The 24,485-nt window shown below is 40.2% G+C and overlaps 1 protein-coding gene across 1 annotated transcript in view; it reads right to left on the minus strand.

The window, feature by feature from the left end:
* LOC124182454 (inactive dipeptidyl peptidase 10) overlaps positions 1-15,858 on the minus strand; it is a 39,903-nt gene extending 24,045 nt beyond the window's left edge. The window contains exon 1 of the mRNA XM_046569754.1: positions 15,750-15,858. The gene's annotated coding sequence lies outside the window, so the exon portion shown is untranslated. The remainder of the gene's footprint in view (positions 1-15,749) is intronic.
* Between the last annotated feature and the right edge of the window lie 8,627 nt (positions 15,859-24,485).

A 24,485-nucleotide genomic window follows, 5' to 3' on the forward strand; every position in this document is an offset into this window, starting at 1 on the left:
GGGAGAAGGCTGGAGAAGGGAGAAGTACCTACTCCCGGTGTTACTCCCGGTGAGCTTTTTTCCCGTTTATACCTTACCCAGGTGAGGGTTGCGGTTCCCATGGTTACCAGGCTCTGGCCTCCCGGATCCTAGGTCAGGGCCAGCCCCGTCGCGGCCGGCAAACAGGTGTACGATACTCTGATACTCGGCCTCTCCACCGTTTCTACAACTCTAAACTTGTCTCGATACGATGACTTATTCATTGTGGAAAAACTACCCCCGTCTGCACTTCAGCACTTCATTGTATTTCTCTTGAAAGGTCGCAGAAACCCATTGGAAAAAAACACCATGCACAATAGCCTGTGTAATAATGTGTTATCCAAGGTATTTATATTCCAGAAAAAAAGTTGGGTATCCTTTACAATTTTGTAATTCTTATTACGATGTAATTTCAGCTCGCAAGTCAATTGTGAAACAAAGCCCTTCGAACCACAATTCTGAAGTGAAACAACCCACGAGGCTCTGAATATTGTCGATCTGTTATCCATGGTGTGCGTATTCCAGAAAAAAATCACGAATCATTTTAAATTTCGTAACTTGTATTATGATGTAATTCGAGCTCTCCACCCAATCATGGAAGAAATCTCTCTGAACCAAGCTTCCGAAAAGCAAGAAATTGCGAAAATTATTCACACTGTTAAAGTTTGCTCATGCATAGAATCGTCAGCAAAGTTTCCGAGCCATCGTATTTACCTCATTCAGTATTTACACATATAATTACAAAGTGTAATAACGAATTAAACAAAAAAAAGAACGCACTGTTCCAGGTTCAAGACTTTCCTCTCAGTGAGTTTGGAGAACTTCGGATCATGATACCGAGGAAAATTCCATCCAAGGATTTCGTTGATGCACCGGATGAAGGCGTCGCGATTATGCCTCAAGGGTTGAATAATTGGGAATCAAAGGCCGCGAACGTCTTACATATCCGCTTTAACACTTAGATAGAGGGAGAGAGATAAAGAGGGAGAGAGAAAGGCTCGCACCACCTCTCGTAAGTCTAGCAAGCTCGTCGGGGACCGCTGCCGGTAGCTTTAACCTACCTACCTACCCGAGACGCGTGGTGCGTTTGGGATCGATAGCGAAGCTACTACCCCACGCAGTCTCTGCTCTCGAACCACGGGTCCCTGACTTCCCGGGAGCTCTTCGTCCGGTTTCCCCTAGCCGGCGTGGCCTTCGCTCGGCGGGCCGGGAGACGCATGGTGTCTCGTCGCGTCCCACCGCTGTCACCACTTTTCTCGATCTCTGCGGGCGCAGCTGCAGGGCGTCATTGAATATTCCGATTGAAGAGCGGAAGTCGGATTCGGGCCGCGGAAGAACCGGCAGCTTTTAGCCGATGGCAGGAGGCGGCCGCGGGACTCGGCGATTCAATATTCCGGGGTCCAGGGTCGAGGCGAGGGCTGAATTGGCTCCGGGTCACTTTATATTCCCTTTTCGTCATCTGCATATCGACGAGGTTCGCTCACCGCCTGCCTCCGATATCATCTTTTCACACCCGACCTCCGATTCTCCAGGTCTCTTCGTGATTCCGGGAATCATGCTACAATTACATCAGCGGGGCTCGCGCCTTGCGCTTTGGGGAAAGGCTGAAATCGTTCATCAAACTTTTAGTCGGCGCGGTGTTGCCCTTGAAGCTCTCTAAATTATTCATTCCTGACTCAAAGCACTAAACTTTCGATATATACCTGCCTCGACACTCCGATTCAGAAGAACTGAACTCGTTGGGTCGAGGTGTGTCGTTTTCCTTAAAAAATGCCATCCAAGGATCTTGGAACTTTATTTAAAACAGCAAATTTTACAGTTCAATCTTTTTTAATTTTCATCTTTCTCTCTATTCCCAGTTCGATTCACCGAATTCGATTCATCTCCGCCCTCTAAAAGAGTTATTCGCTTTGTTGAGCAATCTCCTTCTATTGGGCACCGAACCGAGTTCAATTTGAACAAGGACACCCCGGATCGAACGATGAGATTCCACGTCTTCTGTGCTCAACGAAAAAAGAACCTGGCAGCCCTCTGACGATATCGAGTGCAGCCTGTGAAAAATCGGGTCCCAGAATCGCCGTAGTGCTTTCATGAATTTCTCATTTTTCTTTTCATATGCATAAACGCGATTCTCGCAGAATTTCGTGAACCAAATTTCAGGTTCAGGGCGAAAAGTTAAAACTGGAGATCGGGAAACGCTTTCGGGGCATATAGAGCTTGCAGGGTGGACAAGATGCACTTGCATCGCTCCTCGAGATCTGAAAAGACTCATCGATCGTTCTCCGGACGCTTTCGGCTTGGCACCGGATTTTCACGTCTGAACGAGCGACGGCTGGTGCTCTTGTATCCGGTCGACTTGTGCTTTATACGCTTCGTCGTTCCAGCGCTTCTTAACCTCTAAAATTCCCGCGTCCCGACTGAGATGCCCCCGGGTTATCCGGCCGAGAATGAATGAGGATATCTGGGTCCAATGTGGATGCTGGTCCGGCTGTAAACGGGGCAAAAAGTCCGCTAAGATTGGGGGAAAAATTGAACGTGAGAATGGAAGCCGGGCGTTAGGATCGCGCGAGGTGAAAGGTGAAAGAGAGAGAGATAAAGATAAGGGCGCGAAATTAGCTGAATTTTATAAACGGCAATTTAGATTTAAGCCACTTCAGTTTTCACCCCTCCTTTCCTGCAACAGCTCGGCGTGAGCAGCGCAGCAGCCAATTTGAAACCTTCTTCAATCCGCAAACTCCTTGTCAACGGCTCGACGCGATTCGAGTGGGCCCACTATAACCTTCAGGTACCTCGATCGGCGCTCCTAACTACCTCGAAATGTTGACAGGGATTTTTTTCTTTCTTTTTTCAATTCCCCTCTCTCTCTCTCATCCCATTAAAAGACCCTCTCCGGAGTCAAGAGGTGAGGGTACGGTGAAAAGGACGACGTAAAATGTTTGACAAGCCCCTTTTATCATATCACCTGTGTATCAATACATCCCAGCTAATCTCGGATACGGTAAACGTAGGAAAAAAATTTCTTTCTCTTCCGCTTCTGAGATCAAAGGAAGAGAAAAAAAATTAATAAGAAAATCGACACTCAGATACATGCATCGGTACACCAATATCATATTATTGTAACTAATTTCCTGCGAGAGTCTTGCGGAATCAGTTCTTTGCTCTGATTAAATTACCTGCGCGTTACGGCTCCTGGATTTTTTTTTCCTCTTCTTTTTATTTCCCTCATTTCTCTTTCTCTTCGTTTTTCCTCGGGTTAAGTTTCCACGGAATGAGATGATACGAAACGTGGAAAAGCCAAGGAAAGACCGACCTCGCAGAGCCGACTCTCTGAGTATTTGCCTGGATTTGCATACCTCAATATCGTTTCCCCGCACCGCATTCACGCATTTCCATTCATAATACACGTGACGTACCTTCGAATGGTGAAAGGAAAGGATCGAGTAGAAAAAGAAATTTTAAATTTGACCGACTTCAACCTTCACAGTAATTAGTCAATATCCGTCGTTAATGAAAAAAGTCAAAGCTTTTTTGAGAACAGATCCACTCCATATAAAATTTCTGAAATGATTCCTTTACTTGTATTTAATATTTTTAATACAATCAAATATATAACAGCTGCCAACATATAAAATAATTTACATATTGAGAAAAACTGGCTTCTTTAAAAAATGAGATTCAGAGCTTTGACGAGGTTCCAAGATTGAACTATGCTGAATTGATACTTCGCTACGCATTGGACATTTTTTCTCGACCATTGAAGTAATCGAATACCGAAAAGAATTCAATGGCGGTGAAATCTGGAAATTGGAATTATCGTGATCTCAAGCTTTAATGGAAGGTGAAAATTGAGCGAAAAAGTGTTTGATGAATGGTTTATATTACTTTATATGAAAATTTATCTCGGCATCGATTAACAGATAATGCAAAATTGTGAATTTTAGACTCCCTGACTCGAAATATCTGATATCTCGTCTATCGCATCGTTGACATACCCACAGTAATGATCGTAAGTAAGGGTCAAGTTATGCGGAACGAGTTATATGCATCCTAATACATATCCACAGAAAAAAAGTAGCTACAGAATATGAAAAAGAAAAGAACAGTAAAGCAGAGAAAAAAGTTCCTCGTACTTTTGCCAGTCCGTGTTTTAACATAACGCACTGCGGGGCCAGTTCGTGTTGGGCGTTTGAGTTTCTCTAGGCAAAAGAGAGAGGAAAAGAAAATGAGAGAGAGAGGGTGTAAGGTATATATATATATATATATAGTGCAGGGCGTGCGGGTCACGTTGACTCTTATTCAAATGAGGACCGTTAAAACAAGCCTGGCCTGTAATTAGCCCTCGGGCGTCGCGACGCTGACTCCCCCCCCCCCCTCTCTCTCTCTCTCTCTCTCTGTCTCTCGCTCTCGCGCCGCATGTGTAGCCCCAGCTACGCAACCGGCCTGTAGTAAAAACCATGCGAACTTGAGTCTTGCAACGAAAGCCAAGGAAGAGCTGTAAAGGCAGTGAATTAAGGGCGAAATGAGAAAATATCTGCGGAGCCGGAGGGACGCCTAAATTAAAGTAGCAGCGTCGGCGGCAGAAGCGGCCAAGAGTCACGCTGGGTTTGAGGGTCGGCCGCAACGCGTTCTCTTTCTCAACTACCGCAAAGCCAACCCTCACCCTCCTCCTCGCGGCCTTACAACACCCGCGTAGCGTCTCGTCGCGTCGACTTGCAGAAGACTTGTGAAATAACTTTACCGCCTTGCAATTAAAATTTTCTAGGAGGCTTAAGCAGCTCGATGTTCACCTTCACAGCTCATTTCCCGCATATTTACACACACGCACACACACATACGCACACGACGTCCTTCTGACCCTTTATCACCTCGCGAATTTCATCCACGAATTTTTAACATCCCTTTAAGTTTTTCTCACGTATCAACTGCTATTCAAATTTGGGACTTGACATATTTATCTGCTTGTCTTTCCAACATTTTGCCCCCTAGACTGTTCAATTCTTCTTGGAGAGGGATTGATAACACTGACAATTAGTTTGCATTTCGCGAGAGTTTCAAAATTTGAAAAATTTCAGTTGTGGTATCGATGAAAAATTTCTTGAAACCGAATTTATCGTTCGAAAATCGAGTAAAGGTTTACAATATATGGAGATTTTTTGAAAAGAGAATATGCACCGTGAATATTTAATTTTCCAATAAGGTTTTTATCTGACCACATAGCCCTCACTATGGCAAACCTTTCGATTCGTCGTGACATTCGAAATTCGTGAAGCTTGAGCTTTCGAAGTGAGAAATGTTTCCGAAAATATATGTGTACATCCATTTTGATTCTTTCATAGGATGTCTCGTGCATTCGATGCTGAAAATGAAACGCAACTGGACGTTTTTCAGATAACCAAATGGACTTTTTTCGAGCCTTCACGACTGTCAAATTCTAACTCAATATTGAATTATACCCGACTTTTTTTATTGCTACGTGGTTCTAAGAATGATTTCGAGCCACCAGAATCCTTGAAATTTCGAAGATTGACCCACTTCCAAAATTATAAGTTTCAACAAAATGCGAATATTTCTTCAAGCTCCAAGCATTTCAACGAATTTTCGGAGACGTCTCAAATATTTTTCTCTTGAACATCACACATGTCCGAACAATTTCAGAGCTTCTTTTTCAGTTTTCGCGATTCCGTTTCCATCTGAACTTGCATTCCACAATTTACCGAAACTCTAAAAGGCATTTTGACTTAAGCTCCGACGCAAACGTCAAAGTGGTTCTGGATTTTTGAGGAGCTGAGCTGGCTGGTGTTATTAATAATTCAAGTTTGGATGTTGAAGAAGCGTATCCTACAGCAAGGATATCTCCGGGATCATCTGTGATACTGGATCTCGAAACGTGAACGACGTGCGCGACCGAGTTTTGCAGATGTTCATCGGCTGTACGGGGCGCCATAATTTATGCCCCCTTCGTGCCGGGGGCCCCAAAGGGTAAACGAGCTTGCGGGGATGGTCGTCCTGAACCTAGGCCATCGTCCAGGGTGTTGTAATTAGTGGACGACACCGGGCTCTCCCAGAACGGGACGCTATGCTCTTCATCTCGGAGTTAGTGGAGACATTCTCCAGCTGACCCGGACGTCCGGTCACCTCGCAAATTCTCCTCTGTGACGAAAATTCCGGCGTTGAGATAGCAGAGCGAAGTGTGTACCAATCCATGCGAAAAGCTGAATTTCGTACGCAGCTTGCAAGCTTCTTTTCCGGAATCTCAGCGGCTTCCTTGAACCTCGAAACATGACTTGTAAGGTTGAATTCAGCAGAAAGACTGAGATTCGTTCAGGAACAGCACGGGACTTTGGAAACGAATTGTTTGGAAGCCTTCGAGTTTTTTCGTGTTTTCTATACGGCAATTTCAATTATTTTTTGCTGTCACGATTTCGCGTATCGACGCATGGACAAAGTCGTAAAAATGTCAAAATTCTAATCACTCCGCAAAATCCGAAGCTTTCAAATTCATTTCCCGGGAAGTAAAGTTTTTATTCGTGATTCAACCGCAACTGAACACGCGGACGTGTAACATGAAGTTTACTACTTCACAAGCGAAGCTTTGAATTATCTTGTACTTCGTATCTCTTCGTTCCGTTTTTCATATTCGTACATATTGTTCAATGAATTCCAATTTTTTTCTCTGACCTCATGATGACTTTAACGCTTAATAAGGATGATAGAATGATATCTTTGAGGAAAATATTTAAAAATTGTACATACATTTTTCTCATTCGTAAATAAAATTGAATAATTTCGTTATTGAGCACATTCCACGAATTCAGTGTTTGCTTCTTGAATGTGAAATCGAGTAACGTCAGGAGTGGCAAGTAAAAACTCGCAAGCTCGAAGATTTTGATCCCTGATCTGAAATTAGAGGAAGCAAAGAAACTGATATCGTCTTCTAATTGGCAGGGTTAGGTAGAGCCTAGTCTATAATACGCATATCCATGGGTACGTAGTATTACACACGTAGTATGTATGTATGTATCCATTTATATACGTCCATGGTCGTTGGTTTCACCCCCAGAGAATCTCGTCGCAGAGGGTAATGGGTGTTCCTTCTCTGATTCCGTGTCAAATTATACGTATACCTACAGTCTCGTAAGATATACCCACCTATATACATGCGTCATATATATGTATATATATATATATATATATATATATATATATATATATATATATATATATATATATATATATATATATATATATATATATATATATATATACACACACATATAACGTGCAGCTACTTATTGCGGAGACGCCGCTAAAACTACACTCCGCACCCTGTGTTCCATCCCCTCTCTGCACCACTAAAACTTACAATCAACGCAATTAACGTCGCGTTCAAATTACTCGTTTATACTATTACCCCGGTATAGGCATAATAACCATTCTGATAATAATTATTATCACTATTTCGTGAAGCAACGTTAACAAAGAACGAACCGGAATCAAAATTGAAAATGAAAAATGAATGTAAGTAACAAAAAACATCGAGTCGAGTAACTGGTACATATTTGCCTTTTTTCTAAAAGCCTCATCAAAATTCTCAGTATTATCTTATTTGAACAATTTTTTTACAGGTCATTACTCGATACCTTATTCAGAATTATGTGGAAAAGTTCTAAGGTTTTAAAATTTTCTTATAATATGGAAAATAAAACCATTTAATGTTTTCTTATATCCTCAATGTTTTTTACTCAATGAACGTTGAATCCAATAAATTTATCCACATATCTTCTCAACTGCAATATATTTAATCTATGATAGAACTTGATCGGAGAAATAAGATTTATTCATAAATAATCGAACAAATCAAAAAGTGAAAATAGATACCAAGAAATGAAAGAAAAGTTTTTCACCGTGATTAAATCCAGGTCTGAAATTATCTGACGAAGAATTTTTCCCCCCGAGTTTCTTCTCTTTCTCAATTTTTTTTTTCTCTCTGTCCCTCACTGAGAAAATAAATTTTTCTTTCAATTTCCTCAAACTGCGCTGACGCCACGCCGCGTCTAAATTCGTTACTACTTAGCAAATGTTGCCGTTGAAATAGCTTGAGTATGGGCCGGGGACGGGATTCGTCGACGTCGCGGTGCACGTGCCGCCTGAACGACCAAGCATCGTTATAAGGGATCAGGGACGAGTTTTTGGAGAGGGGTGTTGTAGGGACGAAGGGGGCTTATCGATCCCTGGCATCCGACTTGTTCAGTTTCAGTCTCTTCCCTGCTCTCTCTTTTTTCTCTATCTTCATCCCCGTCCCTCACTGCGAAACTCTTTTGCGCACAGTTTCAACATCATCCCCCTTCTCCTCCCTTCGGTTTCTCGTGATTCTTCCTCTCTTCCTTTCTCGCTTCCTTTCTTCACAATAAAATCATTACTGTATGTTAGGGTGATCCTTAATCTAGGTTCGAAGAAATTTTCACCCTTCGACCCTTAAATCTGTTCAAAATCGATGAAAAATAATACTTTCAAATTTTTAAGCCCTTGCATCAATGAGAACTCGTGTGGGAAGCAGTTTGAATTTTTCCTATTTAGGGTTGATTCCCAAGCATGAAAAATTTTCATACCGGGAAATTCGAATGGCTTTTAGTGAAAAATTTATACGGTTGACAACTAAAGATTTTTTTTCGCCTCACCATCTTATATTGCGATGAAAATAATACTCAAAAATGACGAGAAAAACAAAATATTTAGTCACGAAGTATTTATATTTCCTGATACACAATAAAAATTTCAATTCCGTGGATGAAGGGGGTTGGAATTTTAGACGCATTATTTTTGAATGATTTGGAACAAGTTTGAAGATATAACTTGGGTGAAAATATATCCAATAAGAGGACATTCGATTACTGATACATTTTTTTCGACTGATTTCTGAGCAGCAAACTGCAATTTTTCTTGAAAAGCGTCTGGAAGTGCATCGAGCTTGCCAAACTCTGGTTACCTACTTAAAATAATAACGACATTTCGACGTCGTTCGAGACGACTGAGAATGCAAAGAGTCGGTCAGACACAATGCATTTTCAACCGCGGCAAACATCCGCGAGTGCGTCATTGCAGGACGCTGGGCATATTTGTCTGATTCTTACCCTCCCTCATACTCTTTTTGGCTGTCGTTAGCCGGCGGTTATCTATTTCCTATAGATGTATTCCTGTTATACATTCTGTCGCCTCGCCTTCCACAGATCCACGGCTACATTTTAAGCCAAAGAACCCATTTAAATGCACTCTTGCGGTTACAGCATCCATTTTCTATTTGGTGCGAAGGCGGCTATATGAAAATGATTTAAAATCAAATTGGGGACGATTTTGTGCGCAATTATTCAAACAAGAGGTGTAAGTCACAACCTCAATGCAAGGTAAAGAGGATGTAAGCATTTATTCATCCAGAGCAAGAAGAACAATAGCAGGAAAATGATAAGAAATGAAATCATTCTTCATCGGTAAATTTCTTCACGTCTACAGAAAAATGGAAATTTAGTCACTCGGAAAGAATTTGTCGTCGTGACCGGTACGATTCAAGTTCCGCTGCATCCGTTCGGCTTCGACAGGCATTAACGTTCTTGAATCGCTGCCAAAATGTAAGAAGAAATAGGAAAAGTGTAAGAGGAAAAACAAAAACTGAGGGAAAAAAAAAAAGAACACAAACAAAACGGAGAAGACGTCGGAACAGGAAACCGTTTCCACAAAAGCTTATAGTATGGCCGCGCAATAACGATGTGTGGATGCTGTTGAGAAGACAAAGAGAAAAAAAATATATAAATAAAAGAAAAACAAAAGGAAAAAAAACAAAGGAACAAATCCCAATTCTATCTTAGGATTTACGTTTACTGCGGGTGTAGATGTATAGACATTCCTCTTTGTATATAACGTACATGTACGTACAAAACTGTAACTGATGTCGAACCGTTCGGAAATATTTCTATATTATATTGAATCGTCAAAATTAATTTTTTATAGAAATTTCACTGAAATTCGTGTGTTTTTTGGAATATTGATTGCACCCGATTTCACATTTTGCAGTTTATTTACCTCATATATTAATATATGCCAATATTATATGCATAACTTGATTTTCACTCTTGTGCTAATTTAGAACCAACGATACCAAATTTGATATGGAATGAAAAAATTTCTATTCCAAGTTCAATTTGCTGACGTGATTAGAAATTCGAATTATGTACAGGATGAAGATACATTCTAATTTTTTTTTTTAATAAATGCATAACACCAAAAACTAATAATCGACAATACCCACAATTTCTAATATTTAACACGACCCTCGATGCAAGCTTTGAACAAATTGAGGCGTTTGTCTGACTGCCGAGCGCCGCGGAACTGCGTTGCTGACGACGAACGGTTTTTGTCTACTAACAAGGAAGGTATCTCAGGTCAATCTCTCCGATTGGATTTCTTTTGTAATATGTTACATTAGACTAAAAACTAAGCGACACGTATTTTTTCTGTCTGCCATTAAACACTTTAAAGGGGGTGAAACCACTCTCCAAAATACGGCATAGCGAGGGGCGATTTTGCAGTAGTATATATATTTTTTTTTTTTACATAAGAAAATTGCATTTTTCTTTTCTCGTTATGAGAAAAATTTTCCAATAGGATTAATTGATAAATGTTGTGTTCTTGTGGATGAAACTGCCAAATCGCCCGTCGACATGCTTTACTTTGGAGGGTCGTTTCACCCCCTTAAACTGTTTAATGGCAGATAAAAAAAAAAAATACGCGTCGCTTTGTTTTTAGTCTACTGTAACAAATTAGAAAAGAAATCAAATCGGAGAGATCGACCCGGGATACCTTCCTTGTAATTTCTGCATTCGCGCTGTTTATACGGCTCTGCGTGTCTGACTTAATCGGCTCACATCACTTGCGCTTGCGCCGCCGCCAGTGTGGGTTCTCATTGCTCGCCTAGCGCTTCATGGCCAGGTCTCGGCTTAATTTATTCCACTATTGGCGCGTCTGACTAATTCCGGATCTTCTACTGATGCCTCGCACGCTAAACGAGGATTGCACATTCATCCGGATTTACGCGGTGAATTGAATATGGGGAATTTATGTTTTTATAAGCATATTGGATCAGCTTTTGATTATCCTAATTTGATTATTTCGAAAATCAAGTACAAGCAATCAAAATGTTTATGTTAAAATATTCATTGACGGTTCAGGTTGGGAAAACATTAGTTTGGGAATAAATATTAGTGGTAAATATAAGGTGGACAGTGTTGAGTAAGAACATCAATCGCAGGTGTAAAAATTTAGCGTTTCTCATAAAATTGGTATAAAAATAATAAGTCTCAAATTCGATTTAACAAAAAACTATTCCTAAGCTATAAATAATCGCAAACAACAAAGTAAAACAAAATAAATTCATAATTATACGTACAGTTCATCTTATTTATGAATTATACATATTAATATCGATTATACATTAATTTTTTTAATTACTTTTCTTATAATACCAATTGTTCTCGTTTGCTTCATTTCTTTTCTTCTTGGTCTTCTTGTTGAACCTTTTGTTCCAAGTTTCAATTCTATGTGTGTTTCACAGTTTTCTTTAGCATTATTCCAAAATGTCCTTCGTTTTCTTTCATTCTGTCTCCGCGCCAAGAGACTTACACAACTGTGGATAAAATACCAACTGCAAGTTAGTGCAATTAATCGAACGTGACTCACTTTATTGTACATCAAATTCAAATACTAATCATTTTGCAAAACTGCATGAACGATTGGTATACATCTGCTGCTTTTTTTTTTTGTATCTGTTCCATTCTCATCCCGAAGGAACCGAGTGGTTAGAAATTATTGATGTCATACATTATCGTGAACACATTACACACACATTCTTCACCAAGCCTACGTGTATGTGATGCGTCAAACGAGCGAACTGTTCCTTGCCTATTCCCGCCCACCCTTGTTCTGATCGTCATCCTCATCCTCCCTTTCCATTCCCATTCCGCAATAACCACGCAGAGTTCACAACAATGCCAGATAGTGACGCAGAGTCAGGGTCGATGTACCTCGGCCACGCCGACGAATATGCGCGACTGGCGCAGAAGTACGGGGCCAGCATTGGGCCACCCCTATTATACATATTACATGTAGATAACACGTATGTAACGGTGTACATCTGAACATGCGTACCACGTTGGATCTAGCGTGCTTACTCGCTGCTTGGAATTATGCGGAATTTCGACTTTTGGGTAAGCGAAATATCGTCATTGTCGTCGTTCTTCTCATTACCATTGTAATTACAATCCTTTTCGTAGATGGACAGAGCAGAGTTGTTGAACAAAAGTAAGGGAATGAATAAATCAAAACGAAAAGGATTTAGGAAATTAGTTTTGTAATACGATGCAACGCAAATATCCGCACTGTACGTCGTTTGGTCTTATATATAGGTATTCATAATCTATTTACCTAGCTCTATATGCCTCGGATATATACTTGAATGTGTGTAAATAAAGCCGAGGGAAACGTGATGGGATATTACGTGAACAGCCGCATACCGTTCACCGCATTCACACGCGTGTTACGTATCTTGTATATGTCGACGATATGCATATACACACACGTATAATGTATACCGCAAAAGCGTTTTGCGCGTTATATTATTATATTCATGCATATTTTATGCCATACGATGCACCATTTTTCAGACAGAGTATTACGATTTATGCTTGTCTATCTGTCTGTGGCTGTTATATAGAGGCATTTTACGACGGTGTCAAACTGTGATATTATATTATTGGAGTTTGGGATGCTTGTGCAATATCGACTTTGGGATTCGAGGGATACTGTAATAAACGCTGTAAAAACTCGATACTGAAAAATTAAACTTGGAAACTTGAATTCGCGTAAATTGAGTTAGATTTTGTTCGAGGAATCTATGCTTACGTGAATGTGAACAGAAAATTGTGAAATCTGTAAGCTCGAGTAGAGAAAGTTTTGCAATTAAGAGTAACCTCGAAAGGGTCTCAGCCCCAAGTCCTGTTGTTTGTCATACAATCTCACGCACGAACAGAATCGTTCATAAATTATCAAAATTTGAAAAAACTATCAAATTACGTTACGATATTGAATTTCTCTGATACCCGGGCTTTTGGACTTCGAATTCGGGAGCTTAGACATTTTCACCTTTCCAAGGACAGGTCGTTATAGTTAGATCGAACTCCATCGGGTTCAATCGTATCTCTTGAACCTTCGGTTCACCAATTTATTATTATTGTTATTTTCTTTTTCTGCTTGATACCTCTTTAAACCATAACAATCAGCGATTCCTTTTACCAAAGAGAAACGGAAAGTGGTATATAATGAGAGCATTAAAATTTTGTTTGTTACTTATACTTACAGGATTGAAAGTTTTGTCGTTTTTCGATTCACGACGTATAATATGTACTTAGCGTCTAACGTTCCAGATCAAGAGGGACGGGACAAAATTAACCGACCGTGAAAATGAGATTACCAATTTTGTTTTTGACTTTTTTCTTATTTCTCTACTTAGGTACTTCTTGTGTCTCGGCTGTTTTTCTTTACCCCAATTCCATGTCGAAGATCGTTTCTGATCGGCATACCAGTATCGTCATTCTGAACCGACTGCGCCATATATGTTGACGCAGTTTATTCGCTGTCGAGATAAATAAAAATTTTGAACTTAATCATGTCACGTTTCTTTGAGACTAAAATACTTTCGATGGTTTGCCTAGCTTTTAGGCTTGCCGAACCTTTTTAATGCTTTACGGGTTTCCAATTTTTTCTACCATCAGTCAATTGTATTTCTTTGAAGGGGGTGAAAAAGTAAAATAGCCACATGATAAATCGATTACAATACAGAATGCTTAGAAAGGCAAAAATCTACAATTAATAGAAATTTAAGATGTATAATGGTAAAATTTACGAAGCCGAATTTCAACATTTTTCTACATTTCTATATTTATTCTTACGATTCTGTATTTTGGTTTCTATGTTTTTACCCACATTTTTGTATTTTTCCGTACTTCTACATAATGGTGACCGTTATTTTGATAATTTGGGAATTTTTTCAATTTTACCCCAGAAATATGTTCATGTTATTGAAAAAAATGTCCTACCAAATCTGAACATTTCAGGGTAATTTTAAATGCAGAATATATTGAAATTTACGATGTTCTTTGATTAATATTATTTACCATAAATTAAAATAGATTATAAAAGTATATCGATGCTTGAAAACAATCTTTATACTTCCAAATAAATGTAAGGACCAAAAAATTTGGAACAAGTGATGACACTCAATAAAACCGTAAAAATCATGGCTTTGTGAAATATAAGAGATCTTTTAGTTTCAATGTATCATTTATGTACTATATTATATTAATTTGATATAATGTTTTTATTGCAACGTACTCAAGAAAATAACATTGAACTCAAATGAAAGGGTAAAAAGGATGAGAGGTGGAAGGTCCTAAGGAACAATAGCCAATGATTGTAGTTTTGTTCACTATTTTGAATTATTTTGAGTTACCAATTGAATATTTGATATTACTGTGACACAGTAATTACAAGGAAAGTCGGAATGTCGGGAACAATGACCGACCTGAAAAATAACTTTTAAAAGCAATGGTTGGTGCTTGTTTCTTAGGGGGCTCATTTTACCCCATCCCCCTATCACCGTTTTTGTCGTTATATTTGAATTCGACGTTATTTCCTACGATACGTTATAATAAAAACATTATATCAAATTATTATATTGAAGTGCATTAATAATACATTGAATCTCGAAGCTCTCCTATATTTCACAAATCATAATTTTTACGTTTTAATCGAGTGTCGTTTTCTACGAAATACGTGCGGTCATTCGAAATATGATTCCTAAGTCTAATTGGAAGTATAAACATTGTTCCCAAGCTTCAAATTAATTTTCTTAAGCCATTTCAATTTATGATTGAATAAAAAATAATGAATAAACATCGAAAATTTTTATGTATTTTACACATCAAATTTCAATCACTTGGTGATGCATGTCAATATTATTCAGAAATATTCATATTTGGCAGGAATTTTTTTTGTATAATATAAACATATTTCTGGGGTAAGATTAAAGAAAATTCTTAAATGACCAAAATGATGAACACCATATTCTACATTCATTTGTACGTTTTCTGTAATACTATGTTTCAACATTTGTATCCCTCGACTTTCTGCATTTGAAGATTCTACCAAATATATATGTATTTATAAAGCTTTTTAAAACTTGGCTTTTCTGAACTTTAGATTGTGTGGCCATTCTACTTTTCGACTTTCACCCGTTCTTTTCTTCAAGTCACTGTTGTAGTTATTTGGGTGATGGTAAATATGCGGAGAGATTGTAAAACAGAAGGGTAAAAATATCGAATTTTCAAAGGAATGACAGTTTCTATATATTCATGGACAGGTCAAAGTAAAGAACGATTCTAGATTTTGGCTTTCTAAGACAGTTCGATTTTTCTACATAACAGACTGCTTTCACATTTTGGCTTTTTTTACTTCGAATTGTCTACACTCTGACTTATCGACATCACGACGACTTTCTGTATTTTCACAAGTCACGGAGTAAATTCTCGCATCCCAGAATATCCTCTATTCCGATGTTTCCAATTTTTGTACCGTTTTTTCCCCTCGCCAATAAAAATTCAATACACCCGGGGGAAACGAGGTCTTACCTTATAGGTGGTAGGTTAGTATTTTCGAGTAACGGGGAACCGGGGGTAGCGCAAGAATCCTGGGGGGCTCAAAGCAAGCTCGCCCGGGCGGCATGGCTCCTCCGCCACCTCCCCCTCTTCCACCCCCGCCTCCTCCTTCTCCTTCGCGCCTCCCCCTCGTCGCTGCCGCCTCCGCCTCTGCGTCCTCACCCCCCTTCGCCTCCTCTTCCAGCGGTCGCTGGCTGCCGTAGTATCCTTTGATCCTGATGTAATACAATTTATTTCCCTCTCGCGTGTATGTGCTATACAGGTATACACGTATAGACGTATACCAAAGTGTGTAACGGTATTTTTACCTTTTTTCAAATTTATTTCTTATTTTTTTTAATCTATTCAATTCGCATGATTTTCTTTATACTCTTTCGCGAGTATCTTCCAAGTCGTTTATTGTTAGTTAATAGCCACGCGATTTCTTACCGCTGGTAATAATTTCTCACTTGCGATTATTTTAGTTTTTTCTTTTTCACTGCACTGTTCGTAGGCTTACAGATTTTATTAAATAATTAAACGTGGTTTAAATAGGATTAACAAACGATGAAACGATCGGAAGCAAAAATATAAGAGACAAGAAAATTAAAGAATAAACACTGTCAACTGAAACTAAGGATGAGACAACTGTGTGAAAAATAAAAAAAAAATTGTATTAAAAAGACCGTTCGCACTCGAACGCTTGTAATCACGTATTAAACACGTACATATGTACCAATATGTATCAGGCGGTATGAATGCATAAAAATTATTTGCCGTGTTTTCAAATATCATCAACGTGTGTATTTATTTATTTTGTTCGATTACTTTTACCTCCATGATATTACGATTTTGATTTTCTCAAATTTCATTCGCTGTTATTGTCTTATCATAATATATTCATAAATAAATGTATATAGTGTCGCGTTGTATTATTATGACTACTTTTATTGTTATATTCAACGAAATTATAGAATTTATTTTCCATCTAATATTCTAACAACAATATTGAACAACCCTGCGATTCCTTTTGCAAATTAATAAAATTCACGCACTTCATATACATGTTTTTTTCTCTTTACATGAGAATGATTTTTTTTCTTCAATTCTATACGTCTCACCCCGTTTCACCCCTACAGCTCACGTTATCACTATTTTTTCTCTTATACGTACTAGTTAAATTTCAATCTCTTCCCCTTAACAATTGTCGATTTTGTCATTCATCGTTTAACGCATTTCTATATTTATTTATTTTTCTCGTTTTACTTCGTTTCCTTTACTTATTTATTATTATTATTTGTGGTTTTTTCTTATTTATATTCTCTGTTTCACTTATATACAATAACGGAGCACGTTTGTTTCGAGGCGTTTTTTTCTTAATTTCGTTTTTCATGTTCTTCTTTCATTTCTTTGTGTTTTTTTTTTTTTTTCGTTTTCGTTTTTTTTTTTTTTTAACGATTTTAATCCTTTTCCATTACTCTTGTCACTGCATTATCATTCTCTTATTCCGGGGGCGCAGGACATCTCGGCCCGGCCACTGCGCCGGCACTGAGCCTCCGCCGCAGCTTCAGGCCGCTCTTTCAACCCCTCCCCCCCCTCAACCCAAATCCCTCGCAGCCTCCTCCTCTCACTCACTCCCTCAACCCCTGCCCTTCTCGACAGTTAGCTGTATATACAAGCTAAAACCAACGCTGTAATATTCGGGCTCCCCGATCTGCAAGGATCACTCTTTTTTCTTCTACCACCGCCCCCCACCCCCTATCGTTTTCTTCTCAACTCGCGTTCTATTTTTCAATCTCTTTTTCTTTTTCTCAAAAAGCATATCGCCGTTATCATACTTTACAACTCTTCGACTCCCTACCCCATATTTTTTTCCTGTTATCAATCGAGCGTTTTAATCCCTGAAACAATTAGACCGTCGGAAAAGCCACGAGTAGATTATTCTTTGACATTTCTGATTGACTTAGATGTAAAGATGAACAAACAGATAGTAGATAGATAAATGGAGCCCTAATTTTTCTTTCTTCTGTCGTTTAAAAATCGGTATTTCGAGCTTTTTGTAATGATGGTACGTATACAACGTCTCTCTTGATTATAAAAACATTCATTTCGGCCATCGGTTATAAATCATCCTCAGATACGTTATCGGGATTATTTTTTTTTTTTTTTGCCGGCTTAAGCAATCAAGACACTTTTGATCGATCATGATTGAAAATTGAGAATTCTTCCTGGCAACAAGAAATCACCGACGTGGTTATAAAAAAGTTTTCATTTTTTTTTTTTTTCCAAACATCAAATTCATACGGAGTATCGATAAAAATTGATATTAAATTTTGAAACGGAGGCCTTATCATGCCGCAGAAACTAAGGCTCTGAGCTTTCGACGCGCGGATGATTAATCTCGTCCATACGGAGTAGAAAAATAATCTTGAAATCATTGGTATTGAAAAATTGATGGAGCTTCAATTCGTTATACAAATTATTCACTCTGTTAAATGTTGTAGTGTACGTGTGTAATTTTCGTTTCTAGCGTCTATTATGGAAACCATTTTCGAACCTCATGTAAAGATGCGTGAGGCGCGGGGCGCGTAGCGTCTAGGCTCGACCCTTTGCAACGTCGACGACAAGGGATGAAAAGACGGGAACCATGATCGGAGGGAAAGAGATGCTCAGTGAGGGTAGCGAGGAGGCGGACGGCCGCCTGCGGAGAGATTGCTAGGTATGTACATGTGAAAATGCGTGCACAAACATATATATATGTGTATATGTATATATAATACTTACATACATACATATGTACAATGTCTACGTGTGCCTATGTATGCGTTACATCGCGCAGCCGCGTGTTGTGCCAAAAATTCGTTACGGTTCCATCGTGCAGGCATCGTTATATCATCAGTTCACAGAGAAAAGTTTTATGTACACCCGCAAGTATGCCGAATTCTGTATTTTCTTTCTTCCTGTTTTTCCTTTCCTTCATTTTTCGCAAAGGAAACCAACGAGATCGGAAACTGCAAGGATCGCCTCGCGTTCCGGGTGATAATTAACGAAATTACAAAGGGTTCAATTCGTGAGCGATTTTTGGTTGGACATGTTATTGCGTAGTTAGACGTGAAAAGGTGGACTCACGTTGAAGATCTTTCTTTCGTTTTTTTTACCTGCAGCCAGTTCGTATGACAGATTAGCAAATTGTACATAGGTGGATAAAAACAGAGAGAGAGAGAGAGAGAGAGAGAGAGAGAGAGAGAGAGCGAGAGAGAAATGCGATAATGCGCCGCTCTCCTGGAGGGTCGATCAATCTCGTATTTGCTCAGTTTGTTCAGCCCCCGTTGTGCAAGAAGTCTGGAAGCTAGCCGGCAGCGTTGGCGAGATATCAAACACCGCTGGGGATAAACAACTTAATCGTCGATTTATTGCGACCGAAGATAGCCGACAGTAGCTGCTCTCCGAAAAATTAGTTTACCCATTTCGCGCCCCCCTCCCCTCCCCCCTTCGCCACCTTTACCTCGACGTTTCAGCAATCGTTGATAATGTAATTATCCTCGAGTCCCGCCATTGTACGATTTGACCCCCTTTTTTCACTTCTCTACCCTTAAACATAGCAAGTAGTTTTAATCTAAAACAGTTTTTTTAGTTTCTTCACTTCAAATTCAGTCTGACTGATTTACCGTCGTCGTCTACGTATGTATTATGTGTATAGTCTATGCTGTACGAACTCACTTGTACACCATGCTCCAGTAATTCAAGGCTTTCATTCGACTTCGCAATTATAATCTTACGCGCTTGATAGAAACCTTCTTTGCTGGCCCACTTGTTATATGTATCTATGAATTCAATCTATTCGTAGTGGTGATTAATATTATTACTATTTTAGTCATTGTCACGTGGTAATTTAAATAATTCCACGGCCTGTTCAAATCTCCTAATTTTAACATTCATCTTTGACTTTTTACTGTTCGAAAATTCTTTTTTTACAATTATTTATTGTACTTCTCTTTTGTCTCTGTAACTTCGCGTGGCGCAAAGAAATTCGAATATCCATTACAATCTAACCTTCACAGAATGAATGTATAATTACAAGAAAAGGAAAAAAAGCATCAAGGACCAGGTGTACGCAAGTAATTTGGTTAACATCGCAACTACCTCGGTGCACGTGATAATGAAACGGGAACGAATGTTTATGCATAGGAAACATATAGGCTTGGAATTTTTCTTCTCTCCCCTTTCTGTATTTCTATTCCCGCTTTTATTTTATTCTTTCAACGTCTTTCACAACGGATTGTAACAGATGATAAATTGTTTTGGTATACTTTGAAATATACCGACGCCTCCCGAGACTAACTGATATACATTTCAAAGTGGATAACTATTCTCCGTGTGGTTGTATGCGCATATTCGTTTTCCTGGATTCAACTTTTTAGTCTGGTAAGTTATCATCGATATCGAATATTCGAATTTAAATCAACGTGTTCAATATCCTATGCCAATGAACGACAAGGAGATGAAGTAGGCACAGGCCGAGTCGAACAGCAGCCATTGTACTTTTTTCTCAAATTCCACCAGTCACGAAGTCTCCACACACATAGACAGAATGAGTGAAAAATTCTCCATCTATTCGCATTCACAGTTACCCACAAGCCTGTCACGTTCATCCTTCTTTTCATTCCTGTGTTCAATCATCCTGCCGATCAACCAAAGTCGATAGAAACCTTCGTCATTTGTTCAAACCTAGCCTAACCCTATTCTTTTTGTGAGAATTTTTGAAATCTGAAATTTTACAGTGCATATGCATATGCTCCGCAAGGTATCGGTTTACTCGGAATGACTTTTTCCGATATTTCGCATCCCACCGCTGTCACTAATTTTCCATCACACACATTTGCGTGACCACGTTGTTTCTGAATTTTTAATTTTCTTCACGAATCAGTGAACCAGTCTTAGATCTTTGGGTAGGATGATTATGATGATCATCCTACCCTTGCTAACTGAAATTCAAATGTATCCACCCGTTAAACCGCATCCCATTTGTGAGTCACGCAGGAGAATAAAGCTTGGCAGCGGTAGCGTCGCGTCGAGATCAAGAAGACGCGGATTCGATGGGTGATTGATGCCCTTGGCTCGGGAACGGTGGGGAGGAAGGAGGCCGCGCCACCGCCACCAGGGTGTTTATGCAAACACGCGTGACGTCAGACGTGCGTGTCTGCCTCCGGTCGGCGCGAGCAGCCTCGAAGGCATCGGTGCATCGCGTGTCAAGCAGGGATTCCGAACTCATTCCTGCAAGCACCAAAAGTCCCCGGTTCAAGGGCGCCAATCAGCTCCGCAACCGAAACCGATGATCGAGCTTTGGCTCAACGCGCGACGTTATCAGCTTCGGATGGCGCAAGGCTTCCTCGGGACTGGAACTGGATGACTCCACTTCCGCCTCCCGGTTCGAGGCCCGTCAGCAGGACGCAGCGATGGAGTCTTCTGACGTACGGTTCAGAGTCTTCGGTTCACCTACTTCCGGTCGCGTGACCGGAATCCTTTTTTCCCGCCCCGCACCGGCCGTCAAACTCGGTTAATTACCGTTCTCCAGACAAGTCGAGATAACCGTTCGCCAAGGTCTTAGGGTGGCATGAATCATTGTGGAATGAACAGGCGTGAACTAGTTCGACCATGGTCGCGATATCGAGTAAGGAAGGTCCATGCACGTGGACCGACTTGGAATCAAGTTATACGCGTTGTCTGACGCATTTAGGAGCGCGTCGTACGGTCAAACTTTGCTTCATTTCCTGAATTGAAGAGATCATTATCCTCCGGTCTGGTGGGCGGGGAAGTCAGGGACACCAAGAGATACCAACCCGGCATCGCGTATGCTTTGTAAGTGTGGACAAGCGTTGCGGCGCTAGCGTCTCGGTGCCTCTCATTGTGCGTCAATTCCGTCCTCCCTCGACAATGGCGAAACGGCCCGCTGTATAAGCCCGCTACACCACCGCTGGGAAATAGACCACCTTTTGTCTAACCTTTCCTGCCACACAACTGCAATGCACCACGACCAGCTACCCTGTCTACCCTGCCTCACCCTTTCCAACTCTTTGTTGGCCTTCTTTTTATACTGGCATTCGGAACCGCCGAACATTCTCTTCATTGTCGCCCTCCGCTCGCGATGGAGGCTTTCGACAACTGTAGAATTAAATCCTCTATCTCATGGAATCGCGAAATCCGTGATTAGTATTCGATTTTGAAGCACTCCATCATTTAACTTGAGACACTCTATCGACACTGTTACAGTCGTTCCAGAATCCTCGAGACTAGACAGACAACGAGTTCGATCTTACGGTCTTCTTAAGGCATCAGAAGAAGCAAAGGGATCCAGTCCTCCATTTTGGAGTCTGACGTACAGGATCCGTGCAAAAAATGCAATCTTGATCGTGCCATCATCACCGAATAGTTGAACCTTGTTCACCTCCATACTATCTTCCGATGACTTCATTCCTGACAGTCCACACCTTCGATTTCGGTATGAGGTTTTATCCTTGACTCTCCTTGACATATCACGGATGTTATTTTTTACCCACAGTGCAGCAGGAAATGCCGACAATATGCAGCCTTGAGTAGTGAAGGTGGTAGGTAAGTCTTGGCCGTGCCATCGCCGTCCAAATCGTCATCGCGAGCATCAGTTCAGGGTCTGCTATTTCGACCCGTCGAGTTGCGTCGCGTCAGGCAAGGCAACCCTCGCCTCGCTTGCTCGGCCTGACTGATGCCTCCGGGACACGCCAGCCGGCCAACTAATAATTACCCTCACCTCGACCCATCTTCTCACCTGGTATACCTGCTGTAACGTGCCTCCGAGCCCTTAAGCGCAGAAGGCGGGGGCTGAGCTGTTATCGCGGTATTTACTCCCGCCGTTCCCGGGATTGAAACACGATAAGTGAAGGCACATGGACACCTTGTCATCTTTGCTTCAGCGGGAAATTTCGAAGTTTTATATTTCGTCGGTGATTTGTCCTTCCTTTTTCACTCAGAGCCTGTCCAAACCACCCTAATGGGGGGTTATTAATGCAGCCTGTAATAAACTTTCCCTCGGGTGGAAGGCTACTCGAACGAGTGTATAAATAAATAAATAAATAAGTAACGCGATACGAATATGCATAAATAAATATACATAAATAATCATTAGCCTGATGCATAATTTACTCACTATGTATATATTTATATTTTTCCACACCTATATGTTGAAAACAGCGAGGGTGAAATTCTTGAGATTGAAATTTATCGTGTCGTGTATATATAATATCGCAGGTGAAGAGATCAAAATTTCTAGTGCACGATTTTGGAATACAAATAATGAGTTTTATAAAACAGGAGTGACAATTTAAAGTCTGCCGTGAACGTTATCATCAAGTTTGCTTGGTGTGTACATATTTTTATCAATACATATTGTTCGTACATAGGTATATGTATGCGGCGGGTAATCCTCCGGGTGTTAGTACGTCGCCTCAAATGAGATATATGATCGCGAATTGTGGGTGGTGCGTGTGTGTATATAAAGCATGATACATAGGGACAGATATATACACGGATGTACATCACGATCATCGTCACTTACGGAACGCAATTTTTTTATACGCACTATCATTCTGTTATCATTTTTACGAAGAAAAGTGAAAATGACGAAAAAAAAAATAAATTAAATTTAAAAATGAAGAATTGAAGATCTGAATTTCTAAATTCGTATACTGTAGTTCTTACGTCAACTGCATTTACCGATTTAAAAAAAAAAAAAAAAAATGCTATAAACCAAACAGTTTAAAATTGATGAAAAATGAGACATTTTTTTATCTCGGGATAGTTTTTTATGTAGAAACAAAAGTAAAAAGAAAAAATTCGCAGGCGAGGAATGCGAATCAAATCGTTCGCTGCAGCTGCACATGGTTTCTGGCACCGTTGGGAATAAATTGTTTCATACAAATATCGACATCGCGAGTTACAGGCGAGGAAGAGAGGGGAAGAACAGCGGCGCCGCGACGCTGCATACACGTTAAGAAACGGCATGCATGTGTGCAAGACTGCGTGTATGTATGAAGTGACAAATAAGCCGCATGTGCAGAAGGTGATTGATAAATTGAGATAGTTTCCTCGACGGACGTCGGGCCACTTTACCGTTTTCAAACTTTCTTTCGGTCTCCTTTATCGTTTTGGTCTTGGTTTTGTTTAGCGTCAGTCGTGTATAAAAACAGTCTCGAATCCAGAGATCCGTTGAAAAGAAATTCATTGTGATATCTGGTGGAGAGTATTTTGCAGACAGACGAGAGACGAGAGGTGAAAATTGTTCGCTGACAGATCAATCTGCAGTTTACAGTACCATCCACGTGGCTAAATTGGCGTGATACCTAGGACAAGTTCCTGCAATTGTAATCCGGATGATGAAAAGTCGGAGTTTGAGGAAGAGGAGCTGCAGGAGCCAGCGGATAAACTTCGTGTAGAATCGGTTGTATACCGGTACCAGAGTCAATTAGACTTGCGGCTCAATTAGTTGTTTGCCGAACTATGCGGCCGCCGATCCGCGGCTTTGGGCTTCAGGTTGTACATATGTAGGTACACCTACATGTATAATCTGCCATGTGGACGCATTTACGCGTTGCGGGAAGAGGCTCAACTTGAATAATCCAAAAGCCAAAAGTCCTGCAAAAGACTTCCTATGTTTCGAAAATTGGTCGTTTCAAGCAAAATAACTTTTAAGGTATATTT

Source organism: Neodiprion fabricii, chromosome 5 (genome assembly GCF_021155785.1).
Source record: "Neodiprion fabricii isolate iyNeoFabr1 chromosome 5, iyNeoFabr1.1, whole genome shotgun sequence".
Lineage (NCBI taxonomy): Eukaryota > Metazoa > Arthropoda > Insecta > Hymenoptera > Diprionidae > Neodiprion > Neodiprion fabricii.